The following is a 21,960-nucleotide window of genomic DNA, read 5'->3' as shown; positions in this document are numbered from 1 at the left end:
TCCCACACCTAGCGGCGACCACCAGTATCAGTTGCAGTTGTTTGAAACAGAGTGTTTAGTTCAGCCTGTCCCACAGTGGCTTGTTGTTTAGTTTGCACATGTACACAGTAGTGATTTGTGAATGTGTGCGGTGTAGACCATGTAGCTGCTTTGCATATATCATCATGGGGAATGTTCCTGTTAGAAGGGGCTTTTGGTGGGATTGTTAATGTACGCTTGGCTTTTTGATAACATATTTATATATATTTAACAATCCACCTAGCGATCCCTGATTTTGATATGGGATTGCCTTTATGTGGCGGTGAGAGACACAAAAAGTTGTTTTGTCTTACGAAAAGATTGTGTCCTTTCAATGTAGTACAGCAATGCTCTCTTGACATCTAAAGTGTGTAGAGCTCTTTCTGCGACTGTTTGAGGCTGCGAGAAAAATACGGGCAGCTCAACAGATTGATATAGATGAAATGGTGAAATGACTTTTGGAAGGCATTTTGGATTAGTACAAAGAACCACTTTGTTATGATGCATTTGTAGAAAGGGTTCTTGAATGGTAAATGCTTGTAGTTCACTAACCCTCCTGAGGGAAGTAATGGCTACTAGGAAAGCTACTTTCCAAGTTAGAAATTGCAATTCACATGTATGTAATGGTTCAAAGGGAGGTCCCATTAACCTTGTGAGAACCACATTTAGATTCCACACTGGTGCAGGTGGAGTTCTGGGAGGAATTATTCTTTTGAGTCCTTCCATAAAAGCTTTAATAGCTGGCACTCTAAAAAGAGATAGATGTCTATTTTGCAAGTATGCTGCAATGGCTGCAAGGTGTAATCTGACAGACGTGTAGGCTAAGTTACACTTTTGAAGGTGCAATAAACATCCAATTATGTGTTGAATGGACACATCTAAGGTATTCATTTGGTTTTTGTGCAGTATATGACAAACCTTTTCCACTTAGCAGCGTAGCATGCTCTAGTGGTGGGACGTCTAGCTTCTTTAATAATGTTCATACATTTAGGGGGAAGGTTGAGGTAACCAAACTATGACCTCAGGAGCAAGATCGCTAGGTTGAGCTGAACAGGGTCCGGGTTTCTGATCTCTCCATGGTTCTGTGTTAATAAGCGTGGAGATAGGTTTAGTTTTTGGTGTGGTACTACAGACATATGCAACTGTGTGGTGTAACACGGTTGTCTGGCCCTAGTTGGAGCGACTAGGATGAGCGTCAGGGAATGTTGTTGCAGTTTGCGTACCACTAACGGAAGTAGTGGGAGAGGAGGAAAAGCGTACGCAAATAGTTCTGACCAGTTCATCCATATCGCATTGCCTTTGGACAATGGGTGTGGGTATCTGGCAGCCAAGTTTGGGCATTTTGTGTTTGTGGGTGGCAAAGAAGTCTATCTGAGGTTGTCCCCAAATCTGAAAGAACGGATGAAGAACTTGTGACGGAAGACTGAAACCCCTAACCTGCGCAGATGAGCTGCGACCACCGCCATCACCTTTGTGAACACCCGTGGGGCGCTGGTAAGGCCGAAGGGGAGCACGGTATACTGAAAGTGCTCGTGGCCAACCGTCAACCGCAGGTAGCGCCGGTGGGCCGGGGATGTGGAAATAAGCGTCCTGCAAGTCCAACGCTACCATCCTGTCTCCTGGGTCCAGGGCAGCTAAGACCTGAGCCAGTGTCAGCATTTTGAACTTCTCCTTCCGGAGGAAGCCGTTGACGTTCCGTAGGTCCAAGATAGGGCGTAGGCCCCCTTTGACCTTCTTGGGTACCAGAAAGTAGTGGGAGTAGCAACCACACCCTACTTCTGGCCCAGGAACGCGCTCGATGGCCCCCTTGGCCAAGAGGGCCGTAACTTTCTCCTGCAGAAGTCGCAAATGATCCTCTGATACATGGTGGTTCTGCGGTGGAATGGCTGGAGGAGTCGCCTCGAAGGGGAGGGAGTAGCCCCTTCAGACGATCTGCAGCACCCACCTGTCCGAAGTGACGGTGCGCCAGTGGAGGAGGTGATTGCGAACCCTGCCCCCCACTGGCGTCACATGGGCCTGAAAGCACGGACTAGGAGGGTTTTGAGGCGGATGCTGCGGGGGAAGGTGTGGACTGACCACACGGTTGTCCCCGACTGCCACCACAGCGGTTTCCACGCCCGCTACCGCGTTGGGTATTACCCTGCGGAGCGTGGCTGGCAGAACGCGTGGGTACACCCCTTTCGTGGCCACGAAAGGAGTGAAAGACAGCCGATTGCTGGCGTGGGACCGAGAGACCCAAGGACTTGGCCGTAGCCCTGGAGTCCTTAAAGCGCTCAAGCGCATGGTCTGCCTTGTCGCCAAATAGGCGACTGCCATCAAACGGCATGTCAATCAGTGTGTTTTGGACATCGGCCGAAAAGTTGGCGGACCTCAACCAGGCATGGCGTTTGACCCCCACCGTCGTTGCCACCTCCGACACTCTGGCAGCACGCCCGCAACCGTATCCCACAGACAGTGGGTGTAGCGGCCCAAGACGCATGCAGTGTTGGAAGACCGCAGTCCCAGACTAAGGGATGAGAAGATCTTTTTACCATACTTCTCATACCTCTTGGATTCCCTGTCCGGCAGAGCCGAAGGGAACGCGGTTTGGGAATTGGAGGCCTGGATGACCAGGCTCTCGGGGGTGGGGTGGGTGGACAGGAAACATGGGCCACCCGGGGCCGGGCGGTGGCGTCTGGCCACGTTCCTATCAACGGGCGAACCCGTAGCGGGCTTGGACCAAGTGCCCAAAAGAACGTCGGTTAAGGCCTCATTAAACAGCAGCAGAGGCTCGGCTGAGCATGATTGCGGCTTAAGGACCTCGGTGAGTTGGTTAGTCCTCACGGCCGCGACGGGGAGCTCAAGGCCCAAGGCTTTGGCTGCCCTCATCAACACCACACTATAGGTTGCCCCCTCCTCCATAGCCACGGTAGGAGGCGAGACAAAGCCAGTGTCAGGCGAAGTATCAATACCACTGGCCTCCCCAAGTTCACCTGCCCAGTCCTCTTGAGACTGGCATTCACGTGCCAGAGGGTCCTCAGACCCCTCCCAATCCTCCTCATCACCCATCTCCTGGTACTCAGGGTTAGGAAAAGATGGGCCGGTTCATGGAAAATGAATTCCCTGAAAGGCGTCCTATGCGGCGCCGGAACCGGGTCGAGGGAGGCGTTGGGGACGGCGCCGCCAGAGGACGGCGCCGGAGGTGACACCTGAGGGGTCGGCGCCGGGGAGGTCGTCAAATCCACCGGCGACGACCCGGATCCGGGCCGGGCCCGAAGGCGCCGGTGGCGTCTGAGCCGAAGCACCCGACGGCGTCTGGGCCGAAGCCCCCGACCCGCTAGGACCCCCAGACGGGACCGCTGGGCCCGAAGGCGCCGCGGAGCCCGTCTGAGGAGAGAGGGCCCTCATGGCCATGAGTAACCGCTCGATCTCCTCTGACGTCACGTTAGGCCCAGGGACCGTAGGGTATGGAGCCGGACGCGGCGCCTGCGATGGAGCCGCTGCCACCTGAACCCCCGGCCGCGTCGCGCGAGCGTCAGGGGGGGGGGGTGTTGGGTGGGAGGGCGGGGGCCAGGGGGAGTCGGAAGAGCGATGACGTCTCTTCGACTTCTTGTGCTTACCTGACGACTTCGACCCTGAGGAGTGATGTCGACTCCCGGAGCAATGATGGCTCCGCTCCCGCGACCGGTCCCTCGACCTCCGTCCGGACCTCTCTGGGCGCGGGGCCGCATGCCAGAGTTCGAGTCGCTTACGGGACCGCTCCCGTCTAGCCTTCGAAGTCAGGGCCTGGCAGTCGGAACAGGTCTTGTCGTCGTGGTCGACGCCGAGACAGTGGAGACACCGACGGTGAGGGTCCGTGACCGACATCGGTCTGTCGCAATCCTCAGAGGGCTTAAAACCAGGCATCCCTACCGGCACCGTTTCGGAGTCGAAGACTCGAAAAAGGAGATCAAAAAAATTTCGTCAAAAAGTGACTAAGGTTCCACTTTTTCCGGATCTGCGCTGCTGGCGCGGAAAAAACTGATGTCAGCACGCTGAGGCGGCGTCTAAGTACTCCAACGACGTCATCACGGCGCCCATGACGGACGCAGAGCCGCAGACGACGCCTACCGACGCGCAAGGGTACTGCTACGCAAAACATTTCCGGATCCAGTCTGACGCCTGGGGATATTCTAAGGTAAGGAATCTAATACTAACGTGTCTCTTTCAGATTAGCAGGAATCTGAGATATTTCCTGCGTGCCGCGTGGATGGGTATTTGGAAGTAGGCGTCCTTGAGATCTTAAGAGGCAAGGAGGTCGTTTAGCACCAGTAGTGGAAGGACCTGTTGAAGTGTGACCATATGGAAATGGTCCGACTGAATGTAAACGTTTAGAGGTCTGTGGTCTAGGATGGGTCTTAGTGAACCGTCCTTTTTTGGTATCAGGAAATACAGTGAGTATACTCCTTTGTTTTTTGTGGTGCTCTGGAACTATCTATTGCATTTTTTCTGCAGGATGGATATTACTTCTTGTCTGAGCAATGTTAAATGTTCCTGTGACATTGGGCGCTGCCTGGGTGGTATGTTTGGGGGGTAGATTTTAGTTCCAGACAATAACCTGATTGAATAATTTGTAAAACCCACCTGTCTGATGTGATGTTTTCCCAGGCTGGCAGGTATTGTTGGAGTCTTCCCCCGACAGGAGTGGAGTGGGGCGGGGAAGAGGAAGGGAGTCATTGGGCAGAGGTAGAGGCAGAGTGGGAATTGTTATTTTTACCTCTGCCCTTGTTGTTGTTACCCCTGTACCCACCCCTTTGGTAGCCCTTACCATAAGTGGATTGTGTAGGGGCTTTGTATGAGGCTGTAGCTGTGTCTGAGGATATCCGCTGGTGGCACTTCTATAGGATGAGCGACACAATGAACGTCTGGGAGCCTGTGACTGCAGGGCTCCCATAGATTTGGCGGTATCTGCATCTTTTTACATTTTTTCCAGAGATACATCCACATTGGGTCCAAATAGGTGTTGCTCATTGAAAGGTTGATTAAGAATGGCAGTTTGTACCTCCGGTTTGAATCCTGATATACGTAGCCAGGCGTGTCTGCGTAGTAAGACGCTGGTGTTGACTGCTCTAGACGCAGTATCTGCTGCGTCGAGGGTACACCTGATGGAGGTATTTGTAATGTTTTTACCCTCTTGGATGAGTTTGTGTGCCCTATCCCTGTACTTATCAGGGAGGTGTGTCATTATTGACTAATTCGTCATAATGTGCTCTGTCATATCTAGCCAACAATGCCTGTGTGTTGGCGATACGCAACATGTTTGCTGCTTGAGACACAATTCTCTTTCCTGATGCGTCTAATAACTTAGACTCTTTATCTGGTCAAGCAGCAACACCTGATGTTTGCGAGTTTGCTCTCTTGTGTGCGTTGGAAACTACAAGTGAGTCTAGTGGTACTGGTCCCTTAATGTACGTTGGATCTGAAGGGGCGGCTTTATATTTCTTCTCTATACGAGGATTAATGATTCTAGTTCTGACTGGATCTTTGAAGACTTCAGAAGCGCGTTTAATTACTTTGAGCATTGGTAGGACGGATGTAGACCTTTGTGCGTTATCAAAAGTATCCATCAGGAAGTCTTCGTCTACAGGGTCTGTGTGTATGTCTACCCCGTGATATTGTGCAGCCCTGTGTATCAATTCGTTAAACCCTATGGTATCTTCCGGTGGGGAAGCCCGTGAGGGGTATAAGTCATCCTGAGGGACATCTGGAGTGGTGTAATCATTCAATGGGTCGGGTGATCCTGCAGGTGTGTCTGGATCAGGCATGTTACCCCCCATATCATCAGAACTATCATCCCTATGAGAGGATGCTGGGGGATTGCTGTGGTATGGGAGTTTGTGGTGATGGCATAGGTGGAGGAGAAGGGGTAGGCGGTCTTAAAGGCGAGGTAGTCATGTCCTTTCTCTTTGGATGCGGAGCTGGGGCTGGTTTGTCCAGTGGTCGCTTTTTCGGGACCAAAATCAACTGCCCAGTGATTGGGTCTTTAGCAAGAGTCTTTTGAGCAGGGTCTGGATAATATAAGTCTTCTGCCAGAGTCTAATCTGTAGGTGCTGGAGAATGTTTCGGCACCGAAGAGGCTAGCTTTGGTTTTTTTACTACGTCCTTTGTCGGGGAAGCAGGAGTCTTTCTCGGCTCCGAATGTTGTCGGCTCCGAATGTTTTTTCGGATCCGGTAGTTTCTTCGGATCCGATGCTTTTTGCGGTTCCGATTGTTTTTTGCAATCCGAAGGTTTACTTGGTTCCGACCTGGATTTCGGTGCCGAAGGAGTTGTGTGTTTCGGTGCCGATGGTTTGGGCGTAGGCATAGCCGGCGTCTGTCTTTTTTGGTGCAGGTAAGTTGGCGCCGGCACCATGCGAAGGCTGACTCGAGCCCGAGTCGCCTGAAGGCTTAATTGGCTTCTTCGCCGGGCCCGAAGGTGGGGCAGTAGAAGCTGAGTGTTGTTGTGCACCTGAGCGAGTGGGTGTCACCGGGGTCTTCTTTGGGGGTGTCGAGGAAGGGTTGGGGTCGACGGACTTACTTACAACCCGTTGCGCTGGAGTGATGTTCTCGACATCCGAATCTTCTTCCTGTTCGAAATATAGGTGCCAACTCGGTGCACTGACGTCATTTACTTTTCACGTCTTTCCACGCCAGAAGCGCAGAGCCATAAGTACACTGACACTGAAGTGTCCCAACCTGGGCCCTAAAATGGATCAGCCATGACCCTAGAGATATCCGCACAGCGGTGAAGATCGGATTTTCGGTATGGAATCTGTGGCTAGATTGTCTCTACCAGATAAGGCGTTACCAAAGATAAATAACGTGTTATTTTTAACCTGGCAGACCGATATCTGTTTGTGTGTGACTGGTATCAGGGTCTTTACTATTTGCTGTGAATTTTATGGCATGGAACCTCGTTTTGTAGACCTGATTTGACTTTCTTTTACAACTGACTCTTGACGGTGTTCCATGTGGAAGTCCTTTTAAGACATGGCATAGTTGCTGGTGAGCTATTTTAATGTCTTTCCAGTATCATCCTAACTTGGCATTGTGAATGAGCTTATTTACAGTAGTGGCATCACTGTAATCTTTGCACTAGAACTTCGTCTCTGAATGCCAGGCCTTGCTGAGTTTGATGCCGAACCTTTGTGTCCTGTGGGTGGGGGAGGATGTAGTCAATAGGTTTCACAACTGATGCTTATTTGGAATATTTCCTGGCCTTCTCCTAGATTTGCTTATTTTACTTGGGAAGATGTATATCAAGAATGCTTTGAGTTTTCCTGTTATGAGCATATAAATGTTTGAACATTTGACTGGCTTGCAATATATTGGTTAGCCCATTTGAATAGAGGACTTGGGCACATTTTTCCTGAGATTCAGTGTCCGATTTGGGTTTTTCTGAACATACCAGTTATTTTGCTTTTGTATGTTTTTAAACTATACAATGGTGTCGCCTTTGCCAATTGAGTGAAAATTCCATTCTTGGCCAGAGTTCCCCAGAATCCCCGTACCATAAAAGAGCTCGGAACTGAATTATAACATATGATTGGTAGAGCCATTTACTTTTAGTTGTGCTTAAGTTTGTTGCATTTTGTCTATTCTCTTTATCTCAAAATAAATTTATATTTTAGATAGCTGTTCTCATTTAGTGAGGTAAGTTAGTAGTTGGAGCGGGTCCATTAAGATTGCTTGCTAGTGTAACCCTGATGGGAATGACAGGTGGATTAACGCGCTTTGAGTCTAGGCTTAGTGTATCCTGGCATAGTACGAAGTTGGAAGTTCTGACCTCTGAATTAAGCTACTTAAAGCTTCAGAGATGCTAGTTTGTGGTGATCCCCTTGCAAAAGAAAGTATGCAAAGTTCTGTGGAGATATGAGCGCAAACATTAACATGGTCTATATTAAGGTCTGTGTAATGTTTTGTAGTGGTGTCAAGATTTACCAACTAAGACTGGTTAGTGGGGGTGGGGTTCAAAGAATTTTCCTTTGATTTGTGGAGGATCTTGAAGTCTCTGGATTGAGAGTTTGCCATGGCTTGTAATGTGTTTAAGGAGTCAGTTTAAATTCACATTCCAGAAATTGGTGTTTAAAGATTAAGCTAGTTTGTATTTTTGTTTTCTCCTAGTGTTTGTACCCTGAATTGAGGTTTGAAAGATTAACTGCTGTATTAGGTTGGGCACGGATTGCCAGCCAGGAAGTGTGGAAACTCAGCATCCTTTACTCTTTACTCTTTTAAGCTTGAATCTGTTTGAAAAGATTTCTGTTTGAGAGACCTGAGACTTGTGGGTTTGCATACAGTAATTGGAAAGGCCATTTTTGTCTGATTCGCTGTGCCATTCTTAATCCATTCCACTCTATCTGAGACATTACCCCACCCAGGGCAGTGCCATACCATGCGTTCGAGGCATGTAGGGCTGCTGACATTCATATCGGTGCATAGATCGCCACCTAGTGATGGGTCCCGATGATTGCACATTGTTGTCCTGGAAGAGTCTTCGAAGTATCACGAGATAGTTGGCTCCTCCCCTGGACTACAGTGCGCATGGGCATTCTCAGATTGATTTTTTCCGCCATTGGGTTCGGATGTATTTTCCTTTACTCAAAGTTTGGAATCAAAACTACACCTTCTAAAGGCCAAAAGGCCTTTGGTATCGTTGGCATTGTCTCGAATCGGTGCCAACAGCTTCTTTACAAACTTTATTCAACTTGGGACGTCGAATCGGGCGACGGGCCTTTTCGGCACGACGCGACCAGTCGTCGATGGAACAGAGCCCATTTAAAAGATGCCCTCTTTGTAACTCAAAATACCCACATATCGATAAACAACCTGTATGTAACAAGTGTTTATCTCCTGAACATAATGAATCCGACTGCCTAGCCTGTGCCCAATTTCGGTCCAAAAAGACACTTCGGACTCGACGGGCCGCTAGGCTAACCATGCAGAAACAGGCGCCAGAGCCGGAAAATATCTTCGACAACGAAGAAGATCTAGTCGAAGCCGAAGAATATGAACAACAGTCGGATCAAGATTCGGAGCATGACTCCGACTACTACATCGACGACGAAGACATCGTCGAGGTAGGGGACGACTAACAAGGGATCGGAGCCATAGAGGACGACTTTAGTGATGAAATGGGGCCAACCGTGAGTACGGTGCCCCATACCTATACCTCCATGGTTCCACAAACTCCGGTCGAGGCATCGCCACAAGGCGTTAGCCAAGATCTCGAAACACATTCTATAGCCCCGCAATACAGCTCGGCTAAGAATATTACAAAAGAGCCATCGGATCAACGTACTCCGAAATTGGTAATATCGAAACCAAAAGTGTGGAACCAAAAACTAAACCGAAACTAATCGACGACACGGTCTTCGGACCACACTACGTCGATCCATCGGAGTCGAGACCGAAGAAACTCATTGACAATACGGTCTTCGGGCCAAACTATGTCGAACCATCGGAGTCAAACACAAGGGTCGTCGAGCCGAAAACCAGCCCCTCTATATCTACCCCAAGGCGAAAGGTCATTGAACCGAAAACATCGGCGTCGACAGTCGCTAACACAAAAAAGGGACTCGATCCAAACAAGGTTGTCGACCCCAAACAAAAAGGCGACAAACCAATGCATAAGAAAGCAATCGAGCCGAAGAAAATTGACCCAAAAAAGGCCATGGAACAGAAACCAAAGGGCGTCAATCCGAAACCACAGGTTCCAAAATCGACACAAGGACACAAGCCCATAATCTAAGCGAAAAGGACTGTCGAAACGGGAAAAACTACGGCTCCAAAGAAACAGGCACTACCGAAACAAACTGTAGTACCACAAAAGAACATCGGACCGATTAAGTTTGGCCTACCACCTTCCTCGAAAACAAAGGCGGTCGACCCAAAATGCGGCATGGAACCGAAACAAACCAAAAAAAAGACATTGGCAAAAACACCCAGAACTGCTAAACAGGAAGTCTTACATCCAGACCCTGAATCAGTGGAACAGTCCAAACTTTACATTGACCCTAACTCTGGGAAACTCGCTCTCTACAAAAGGAAGATCAGACCGGAGACTGAGAAAGAGACTTACACTATACCACTCATAAAGAAAAGAGACTGTTCTACTTCACCTATTCTATTTGAGCCTATTCAGCCAACTAGGCCTAACTCATACTCGTATACACCCACACACTCAGATGAAGAGGTGGATGAGGAATATGATCAGGAATACAACTACCCAGTAGACACCGACCGAGACAGTCACACTCGACCATGGGTTGACCCAGTACACCCACGGGACTTTCAACCCATTCCTGATACATCTGCATACCTAGCTAGGCCTTCTCCTACAGAGGACACAGCTGCTTTTAATTCACTAATCGAAAGGGCAGCCCTCCATCACAATGTGGACATGCATGCAGACCCTGTGGAGGAAGATTTCCTCTTCGACACTTATGCCACATCAGAAAGAACTGTTAAGACACTACCTATGTTAAAAGGGGTACTTAAACATGCAGGAGACATATTTAAGGATACCACTAGGGCACGGGTCATTAAACCAAGAATAGAAAGGAACTACAGGCCAGCGACACTAGACCCCACATATATTAGGGGACAACTGCCTTTGGATTCTTTAGTGGTAGCAAATGCACGTAAACGCGCAAACTCTCAAACAACTGGAGAAGCTCCACCTCCTGACAAAGAATCAAAGATCTTTGAGGCATCAGGGAAAGGGGTAGCCGCACAAGCAGCTAACATATGGAGAAAATCTTACACGCAAGCCCTGCTAGCTAGGTATGACAGGGCACACTATGACACCTTAGAAACACTTCTCCAGCATTTACCTGCCCTTTACAAAGAACAGGTTGAACAACTAGTACAGCAGGGAAAGCTAATCACTAACGCCTCCATTAAATGTGCCTTAGATGTAGCAGACACGGCGGCCAGGTCTGTTAACACCAGTGTTATGATCCGGAGACATGCGTGGCTATGCATTTCTGGTTTCAAAAATGAAGTCCAGTCCACTCTGTTAAGCCAGCCAGTCAATCCTGACTACTTATTTGGTCCAGGGGTAGATACAATCCTGGACAAAATGAAAAAAAGTCACAGACAGCTAAGTCTATGGGAGCCCTACAGTCACAACAACGTAAAAGCTCCTTTCGTCGCTCAAATTACAGGGGTGCTGCAAGAGGTAACTCATCACAGCAGACCACAAACTACAAGGGAAACACACAAACCACCTACAATAAAAACAATAGAGGTGGATACCGCGGCAATAACAACAAAGGCAGAGGACGAGGAAATAACATCACCAGATCCTCTACCAACACAAAACAGTGACTCCTTAGCGCTACCCCCAGACCATATAACACCGGTCGGGGGACGATTACAGCAGTTCCTATCAGTCTGGCAAAACATCACTACAGACAAGTGGGTAAGGCAAATTATCCGGGATGGCTATTGCCTAGAGCTAACCTCCACACCACCCAACATACCACCAAAACACTGTCCTATGTCTGTAGAACACCTCAACTTATTGCAGCAAGAAGTCATCAGCATGCTGCTGAAAGGGGCCATAGAACTAGTACCATTAGAACATCAAGGTACAGGGGTATATTCACTATACTTCCTCATCCCCAAAAAGGACGGGTCTCTCAGACCAATATTAGACCTCAGGCCCCTAAATCATTACATCTTATCGGAGCATTTTCATATGCTCACTCTACAACAAGTGTTGCCACTGTTGCAGCAAGGAGATTTCTCGCAACCTTGGACCTCAAATACGCATATTTCCATATCCCGATACATCCTGCTCACAGAAGTATCTCAGGTTCACGCTACTAAATCAACATTACCAATTCAAAGTCCTTCCATTTGGTGTAACAGCAGCTCCAAGAGTGTTTACAAAATGCCTAGCGACAGTGGCTGCACATTTAAGAAGACAACATATTCATGTCTATCCGTACCTGGACGACTGGCTAATACAAGCAGTCAGCCCAGCAGTGCGCCAGCCACATGTCAAAAACAATTCACCTACTGCACAGCCTAGGCTTCACGTTGAACTACCAAAAATCTCACCTTCAGCCATCCCATGTACAGCAGTACCTGGGAGCAACAATAAATACTCTGACAGCAAAAGCATACCCAAACACTGCAAGAATAAACAGTATGCAGCTGCTAATCCAAAAGTTCAAGCCCCAACACTCGCTCTCTGCCCAAGTGTTTATGCAACTCATAGGCATGATGGCTTTGTGCATCTTCATAGTCCCTCACGGCAGACTGCACATGCGTCCGCTACAGGAGGGCTTAGCACGGCAGTGGAACCAGGCTCAAGGACAATTGAAAGACCTAGTGTTGGTGATCAGTCGTGCATACAACTCTCGGCATTGTTGGAATCCACAAAACCTTTGCAAGGGACGACTGTTCCAAGAGCCTGTACCACAAATAGTGTTGACAACGGACGCATCCCTGATAGGATGGGGAGCCCATGTCCTTCAGTACACAGTGCAGGCCTATGGACAGCACAACAAAGGAAAATGCACATCAACTTGCTAGAAATGATGGAAATTTTTCTGTCAATGAAAGCGTTCAAAGTACATTTATGCAACAAAGCTGGGTTGATCCGGATGGACAACATGACGGCAATGTACTACATACAGAAACAGGGAGGAACACACTCTTCACAGCTATCACATCTAGCACAAAGCATGTGGAAGTGGGCCATCCAGAGAAACATTTTTCTCATGGTGGAACACCTCCCAGGCAAAGACAACCAATTAGCGGATCTGCTCAGCAGACACAGCCAACAGCTGCACGAGTGAGAGATTCATCCCACAGTGCTCCAACCATACTTCCAACAGTGGGGACAACCAGAGATAGACCTGTTCGCCACAAGGGAAAACGCAAAATGCCAGTACTTTGCTACCAGGTTTCCACATCCGCAGTTGCAGGGCATAGCGATATGGATGAACTGGCCAGGCAGATTTGCGTACGCTTTTCTCCCAGCACCGTTAATACCGCTAGTGGCACGCAAACTACGGCAGCATTCACTGACACTAATCCTGGTTGCTCCAACATGGGAGAGGCAACCATGGTACACAACGTTCCTAGAACTTTCCGTGGTGCCTCATCAAAGACTACGGCTAACACCCACTCTACTCACTCAGAGCCATTGAGACATACAGCACCCAGATCCGCAGCAACTGAACCTTGCAATCTGGCTCTTGAAGTCTTAGAGTTTGGGTACCTAAACTTACCTCCTGACTGTATGAACATTATAAAGGAGGCAAGAAAACCTACAACCAGAGCTTGTTACGCTGCAAAGTGGAAGCGTTTTGTCATTTACTGCAATAACAATGACATAAACCCACTAGATGCTTCAACGGAAAATATCATTTGCTATCTTTTGCACCTACATCGTTGCAATCTAGCTTATTCATCTATAAGAATACACTTAGCAGCCATTGCAGCTTATCTTCAGAACAGACCGCATCTTTCGCTATTCAGAGTATCTGCAATTTTTTTTTATTTTTTTTATTATCAAACAATAGCACATTACATTGCAAACAGGGCCCTTCACCTACATCCCTTCTCGGGCCGGCAGTAAGCCAAGTCTTCTTAACATCGAAACAGTAGTGTTTACATCAAGGGTACCAAGAAGAAGCTCCCAGCTTGGAATTGTCCAGTGTACAAGCCGATCGGAGAGGTCCCAGGATGGTATGTCAGTGGTATAGCAACGTGCTCCGTGCATAGTAGACATATCTATAAAATTTTACATTTTCTCCCAACTAACAGCCCAACCCCCAACCCCGCCCTCTAGTAACCGGCCCCTAGTCTGCATGTTCCCTGTGGTGTAAGGTGCAATCTGTTGGAGAGGTGTGTGGAGTGGTGGCGTGCAGCCCCGGCTGAGCGCCCAAGCGCGTGTGTGGTCCCGCTTGACTGGGAATGGCCGAACTTCTACCCAACCCTGTAGCGCTATCTAGCAAGCGGAATTGTCGTTGGGATCAGGGGGGGGATCTATGTTCGCTGCGCCCTCCCGGCCCTCCTCCCCTCCCGAGGCCAAATCGTCGTCGTCCATCCTGGAGTAGAGATAGGTGCGATAGAGTTCCCAGAAGTTTTTGGGGCGGCTACGGGGAGGGAGCAATTCGCTATATGTCTCCGCCTGCGTGTTACAGTACAGCATGTCGCGAGCCCACCGCTTGAGTGTCGGGAGCGGGCCCCTCATCCAACAGGAGGCCACGACCCGTTTGGCAAGTAGCATGCCCATGCTGACCAGTTTACGCACCGGCGCCGGCACGTCCCTCGTATAACCCAGCAGAGCGAGCGCCGGGTCAGCGCCCAACTCCTGTTCCGTTATTGTGCTCAATTCCGAAAAAATAGACGTCCAGAACTTACTGATTCCCGGGCATAGCCAGGCCACGTGCATGAAGTCCGCCACTGGGGCGCGGCACCTCTCGCATCGGGGAGAGTCGCGGAGCCCATAGCGATGCAATCTTTCAGGTGTATAATATACTCGTTGCAGGAATTTGAAATGAAGAAGGCGGTGTCTCCCATTCAGCGAGATCCGCCTAGTGGCCGCGCAGCAGTACGTCCACATCCCATCGTCTATGTGCATGTCTAAATCAGTCTGCCAGGCCAATCGCGCCCTCGTGTATTGCAGTGCTGTGTGAGCGTGCCCCATACTGTAAAGCTTAGAAGTAAGCTTCCTCTGGGACTCTGTGCGAATGACATACTCCAGCTCTGGTATCACCGGAGGTTCCTCCATATCGGGGCCTAAAAAGTCCAGTAGGGCGCTACGCACCCTGTGATACTGGAAGCGGTGGAGCAGGGAGGGGCGGTCAAGCCCCCGCACCAGCTGATCCCACGTCTTAACCTTGCCGTGTTGGAAAAGGTCCCCCAGCGTGTGCGCCCCTAGATCAGCTAGGGCTTTGTGTACGCCAGGTTCCGCCAAAGTAGGGAGCCAAAGGACCCAAGGTATTGGCAGATTAGGAGCGTACAGTAGTATCTTATCTTGCCTCTGTATAATGGAGTTCCAAGCGTGGTTAGTGGAACGGATGGAATCCAATGCACCCACTCTGCGGTCGCTAGGGCTACAGATAGTCGCCGGGAGTGGAGTAGGGGCAGCAAAAAGGCGCTCCAGAATCACATGCGGGATATCCGGGTCACCGTGTATCCAGGTATGGAGGTGAGAGGCCTGCGCTATCCTGTAGTAGCGTTCAAGATCTGGGGCGGCCAGCCCCCCTTGCTCGTATGGGAGCTGAAGCACCTTCCATTGTATTCTAGGTTGTTTCCCGGCCCAGGCGAGCCTAATAAGGAGTTTGTTTATGGTCGTGAAGAAAGCCCTGGAGAGGACAATCGGGAGGTTAGTGAAGAGGAACAAAAATCTAGGGAGGACCACCATCTTCATCAGGGCAATGCGGCCCATTAAAGACAGCGGTAGCTTAATCCAGAGCTCTACGTCGTCAGCCAGTTTACTATAAGCAACACCGTAGTTTGCGCGTAACACTATGTCCGGGTCCGAGTGTATCATTATACCCAGGTACCGGACCGGGTCCGTGGACCATTGTAGTGGGTAGTCCATCTCGAAGGGGTCAGTAACAGGGGTCAGAGGGAAAGCCACTGACTTTGGCCAATTCACCTTCAGTCCCGAAAGGGCCCCAAACTGCACCACCTCCCGCAGAACCGATGAGAGGTTGTTCACCGGGTCCCTTACGTACAACAACGTGTCGTCCGCATATGTGGAGATACCGATCTTGTAGGTAGGGTAGCTGATGGCTTCGAAGGAGTGGTATTCCCGCATCGCGCAAGCCAGCGGTTCCGCGACCAGCGCATACAGCAGCGGCGAGAGGGGGCAGCCCTGTCTCGTGCCACGGCTCACAGTGAACGCCTCCGAAACGGCATCACCCAGCCGAACTCTCGCAGTGGGTTGGTGATAGAGCGCGCCGAGGAGTTGGAGGAAAACATCCCCCAGTCCCAGTTTCCTGAGGACTTTGCGCATGAACGTCCACTCCACGGAGTCGAACGCCTTCTCCATATCCAGGAAGACAGCGATCGCCTTGGTGTCCTGTCTGGTGTGTTGGATGGCACCCAAAACCGTTCTGATGTTATACGTGAGGTGTCTGGTAGGGATGAAACCCGCCTGTTCTGGGGCTACCAATTCCGGGGCGACGAGCGCCAGTCTGTTTGCCAGTACCTTAGCGTACAGCTTCGCATCAACGTTTATAAGGGACAAGGGGCGGTAGGACCCCGGGAGGTCCGGCGGCTTGCCCGGTTTCAAAATCGTCACTATGAGTGCTTCTCTCATAGAAGTGGGCATCACACCACACTCGCAGATCTCATCAAAGAGGGTGGAGAGATAGGGGAGCAGCTTGTCCTTATACGCCTTATAAAAGGCGACGGTCAAGCCATCAATTCCGGGCGCACTGCCTGGCCTCATGCCGTCTAGAGCGTCCGCTATCTCCTCTCGGAGTATAGGGGACATCAGGAATTCCCTTTGCCAGTTCTCTAAGAACGGCATTTTGATGTGGTCTAAGTAATTGTCTATGTGGCTCTCCATCTCCGAGATCTTGCTGGTGTACAGGTCTTGGTAGAACCCTTTGAATTCTGCCAGAATATCTCCCTGCGACGTCAGTGTTTCCCCGTCCGTGGAGCGCAATTCAGTGACACCCTGGCGGCGCCTGGCCCCCTTCATAATCCCGGCTAGCAGAGAACCCGGCCGGTCGCCCTCACCGTATGCGCGGGCCGTTGCGTATTTCCCCAGGTGCCTGACCTCTCTGTCCGCCTCCTCGTGGAACTCTGTCAGGAGCCCCCGCAACTCCTCTTCCCCCGCCGGGGACGGGTCCGTCAGTCGTTGGCGTTCACAATCCGCAATTCGCCCCTCGAGCAGTGACAGTCTGCTCCTGATAGCCCTGAGGACACTGGAATGCTTGGCCATAACGACGCCCCGAACATAGACCTTAAAGGTTTCCCAAACCGTGCCGAAGCTATCCACCGTTCCTACGTTACTGGAAAAGAACGTGTCTATGTCCTCCCCTAGTTCTGCCCTGAAGGCCTCGTCTAACAGAGAGTACGGTGGAAAGCGCCACGTGAACGGGGGGATTCTGGGTAGCGGTGTGTTCAGGACCAGCAGTACGGGGGAGTGGTCAGACAGCGTCCGCGGGAGAACTCTACAGTCCCTTACCGTCGTCAGTAGTGTAATAGGGGAGAGCCAGTAGTCAATCCTAGTGTGAAGGTCGTGGTACGCTGAATAGTGTGTGTAACCCCCCCTCGCGCTATGCCGCTCCCTCCAGACATCCGCCAGCCCCAGTCTCACCATTTCGGCCTGCATTTGATGCGCTGCCGCTGCTGGGCGCCTGGGGGGTCCCCCCGATCTATCAAGTTCAGGGCTAAAGGTGAAATTAAAGTCCCCCCCCCAAATCAGTTTATCCGTGGGCCATTCAGCACAGTGTCCCGCCAGCGCCGCATAAAACTCTGGGGAGTCATAATTCGGGCCATACACATTCATGATCAGAAGATTATGTCCCTTACCCGTGCATTTGCTCAACACAAATCGGCCCTCCGGGTCCGCCCTGAGTAGCGTGAGTGAAAGTTTAGATTTAGGATTTACCCACGTGAGGACTCCCCTAGCGTGTGAGGTGAAGCCCGCATAAGTGGAGTTGCCCTGAAGACCTCTATGTGTGAGCATTTTACTAGTGTTGGGCAGGTGCGTCTCCTGTAACAGAGCCAGGTCCACATGGTGTCGTTGGAGGTAGTGCAGCACCTTGCGGAGTTTCCGGTAGTCGTTCAACCCCCTTACATTCCACGTCAACGCAGTTAGGGTATCAGTGTCAGGCAGTGGATCCCCCATTATCTCTTCAGCCATTAGAAAAGTGGCAACACAAAATGAGCATCAGCAGTAAACATTCCTCCCTCCCACTTGCACCCACACCATCGGTCTCCTCCAGGGAATAGAACATTGCAGAGCACATTAGAGACCCCCCCCCAAACATTTCGAACTCCAGAACAAGAACCCCCACCCACCTCCCACAGTCAACCGACCCCAACCTGGTGTGACCGAATCCCCTGTGCCCCCCCCCCCCACCCTCTAGCAATCCCATTCTACAACACCACAAACTGGCTCAATCTGAGCCGTCACAGCTGGCAGCGCTGGGGCAGAGGTAGCCTACTCGTACTGTCCGACGTCCAGTGTCCCACCTGGATCTCCGTGCAATGTACATACGTAACCCTCACGCCAGCGCCCTATTGGTGTAGCTCAGCAGGTAAGGCGTGCATAACAAGTTTCGGCTCTCTGTCCGAGCCCCCCCCCCCCTCCCGTCCCTCCAGCCGCCTCTGACCTGTATCGTGACCGGATCCAGGGGAGTTGAGCCATCCAGGATGGCCGCGTGCCGCAAGTGCGGGGGCTCAGGGGCACCCAGTCGAATCACTCGAGCCTCCCCCGCTCTGTGGCTATCAGGGAGTCCAAATATCTCACAGGTCAGACTGAGCGGGGGGAGCACAACATGCAAAGTGGAGTGGCGCCACGTGCGCCCCTGAAGCCACGGCCTGCCAGTGTGTCCATGGGAGCACCATCGCTCCTCAGTCTTGTTCCTCCAGGTCCTCCGCTCTCGATTTGTCCGCTGTATGCGCGTCCGGGTCCCCTCTGCTCTCCCTCATCCACACCTTCAGGGATTTTTGTAGCTCTTTGGGATCCGTGAAGAAATGAGAGCGCCCCTGTCGGTTAATGCGCAGCCGCGCCGGGTATAACATGGCGTAGTCCAGGCCAAGGTCCCTCAATTGTTGCTTGTACGGGACAAATCGCCGTCGTTCTTCCTGCACTTTGGAGGTGAAATCAGGGTACAAAGATATGTTCATCCCCTCGTGCTGCAGTGACCCCTTCTCGCGGGCCACGCGGAGCGCCGTGTCCCTGTCCCTGTAGTTCAATAATTTCGCAATTATCGGCCTGGGGTTAGCGCCCGGGGGTGGCCTAGGTCCAAGGGTGCGATGGGCGCGCTCAACAATGAACATGGGGGAAAAGATGTCGTCTCCCAAGAGTGTCTTAAGCAACTTTTCAACAAAAAGTTCCATCTTACCCGTCTGGGTCGTCTCGGCCACACCCGTTATTCGTATGTTGGATCGCCTTGAGCGCGCCTCCAAGTCCTCCGACTTTTCCTGTATCACCTGTAGCAGGCGGCCAAACTGCTTACGATCAGCGCCCCACTCCATCTGCGCCTCTTCAGCCTCAGTTAGTCTGCGTTCGGCCATGTCGAGTCGTTCCGCATGTTTATCCACCCTCTCAGTCATGCGGTCCATGCGATACGCCAGGGCATCGATCTTGTTACCTATGGCCGACATACCTTCCTGCAGGCCCTTCTCCATGGTCGAGAGCATGCCTTTTATTTCCGCGCAGAGCGAGGAGCCCGGTCCGCCGGTCGCTCCTGGCGATTGGGAGGCCGGAGGGTCTGGGCCTTTCTGACGGCGCTGGTCGAACGACAGCTTCGACTGTGTCCTGTCCCCCTTCACCATTGTCGCGTTTCCCAGACTCCGGTGGGGGGCGCCGCGGGTGATCACGTAGCCCCCGTGGATCGCGTGGGTGTGCCGCTGGGTCGTAGAAGCGTGTTAGGCACCACCGGGGTGCCGACTGAGACGGTTCCCGGCCGCCCTCTAGTCCAGTCTGGGCCTGGGTAATGGCGCCGCGTCAGGGCACGGCCAGCGCCGCGTAGCTCCCCGCCTCCTCCGCAGTCAGCCCAGGGGTGTTTTCCGAGTCCCACGGCACCGGGAACCTCCGCCCGCCGGTGACTCTGTGTGGCAGGGAAGTGGCGTTGAGTCCGGGTGGTCCGCCGTCACCGGGACCCGGAGGAGTCCAGGTCGGCTCGTCCTCGCAGCCGCACGTCGGGTCACGTAACTCGGTCTCGGCTCTCAGGCAAGGTCGGGGATCGCGGCCTGGTTGCTCGCCACCCCACAGCCGCTGAAAAATGGCGCGTCCGAGCGCGGGTCGTCCCCAAACTGCAGGCGGAGTTGCGGAAAGAGTAGGGCCGACAATTCCTGCCGATTTCACAGGGATTTCATCGCTGAGCAAGGATCTTTGTCGGATATTAGTTGGCGCCGACGCGGAGCTCTGCACTTACGCGTCCGCCATAGACGCCGGCTAGCTCCGCCCCCCGAGTATCTGCAATTAAGGCATTCATGGAGGGACTCAAAAGAATAATCCCCCCAAAACACCCACCTTCACCTGTCTGGAACCGTAACATCGTTTTAGCCAGACTAATGGGACCACCATTTGAACCATTGCATTCATGTGAATTACAATTTTTAACATGGAAGGTGGCATTTCTAGTAGCAATTACTTCACTTAGAAGAGTTAGCGAGCTGCAAGCCCTAACTATTCAAGAGCCATTCATCCAAATACATGCCAATAGGGTAGTTCTCAGAACAAACCCTAAATGCATGCCCAAGGTGGTTTCCCATTTTCATATCAATCAGACAATACAACTGCCAGTGTTCTTTCCAAATCCACAGTCCGTACCTGAAAAGGCTCTACACACACTAGATGTCAAGAGAGCACTTCTATACTACATTGATAGAAGTAAGGATTTTCGAAAGACTAAACAGTTTTGTTGCCTTGTCACCACAACAAAAGGCAACCCCATTTCAAAATCTGGGTTAGCCAGATGGATAGTTAAGTGCATCCAAATATGTTATCTAAAAGCAAAACACACTTTAACAGTTCCCCCAAGAGCTCATTCTACACGCAAACTTGGGGCATCCATGGCTTTCCTGGGAAACATTCCTCTAGAGGAAATATGTAGAGCAGCCACATGGTCTACCATACATACTTTCACAAAATACTATTGTTTAGATGTACATTCCAAACAGCAAGCGACTGTAGGACAGGCTGTTCTAAAAACTCTTTTTTCAGACTGCTGCAGCTGGCACAGGTAGCCACCACTAAGGGAGAGACAGCTATACATTCTATCCACAGATATGAATTCAGCAGCCCACATGCCTCGAACGGAATATGCTACTTACCAGTATGCATCTGTTCTTGGCATGTAGGGCTGCTGACATTCATATCGCCCACCCTCCTCCCCGGTGCCTGTTGCAGCTGTAGCATTCATTATTACTTTCTCACTTTCTTGCATGGACATCTTACTGTACCATACTCCATTTCTGCCACAATGGCTAAAAACAATCTGGGGATAGAGGATGCCCATGCGCACTCTAGTCCAGGGGAGGAGCCACCTATCTCGTGATACTTCGAAGACTCTTCCAGGACAACAATGGGCAATCATCCGGACCCAACACTAGGCGGCGATCTATGCACAGATAAAAATGTTAGCAGCCCTACATGCCAAGAACAGATGCATACTGGTAAGTAGCATATTCCTTTCTGCTTCTCTTCTAGTGTTATGATGATGGCTATGAATTGGGCATACGGTCTGCATTGTGGAACGAGGAAGGATCAGGTCTGCGAGTACCACATCTAAGAATGGATTAAGAACTAACTGTACCCTGCCTCGCATTGCTGTGGCTCAGTCTGGTTAAATGGAAGAGCAAGAAAAGAGTAAGCGCACGTTTCTAATGTTTAATTTCGCAATGCTTGTGGGCTCACAATATGTTTTTGTGACTATTGTCTCGTTGTGTATATATAAACACGCACTAATGTTGCAAAGTGAACCAACTCCTCCCCGCTTCCTCCTCCCACTCCCCGGTCTGCCATCCTGACACCAACTGTTCATCCTAATATATGCAACTATTGTCTCTATGCGTCCCTTGTAGTTTTTGTGCAGCAACCAAATCGATAGGGTCTGTTCAGCCTTTTGATTAAAAACACGTGCATATTCTAATCCCACGTTGTGTATATATAAAACGCACTTAATCAAATCCAACGTTGTGTCAAAATTTCAAATCAATCCTTTCGGAGATTTAAGATTTTGAACAAAGGAACATTTCCATTTTTACGTCTCTTTTCAGGCTTTAGTT

General features: G+C 50.8%; 1 protein-coding gene across 1 annotated transcript in view; it reads left to right on the top strand.

Moving 5' to 3' along the window:
- The window catches only part of PIWIL1 (piwi like RNA-mediated gene silencing 1), a 1,966,306-nt gene that overhangs the window by 764,374 nt on the left and 1,179,972 nt on the right, over window positions 1-21,960 (top strand). The window lies entirely within an intron of this gene.

The sequence above is a fragment of the Lissotriton helveticus genome, chromosome 11, assembly GCF_964261635.1.
Source record: "Lissotriton helveticus chromosome 11, aLisHel1.1, whole genome shotgun sequence".
NCBI lineage: Eukaryota > Metazoa > Chordata > Amphibia > Caudata > Salamandridae > Lissotriton > Lissotriton helveticus.
This window is presented reverse-complemented; position numbering and strand designations above follow the sequence as displayed.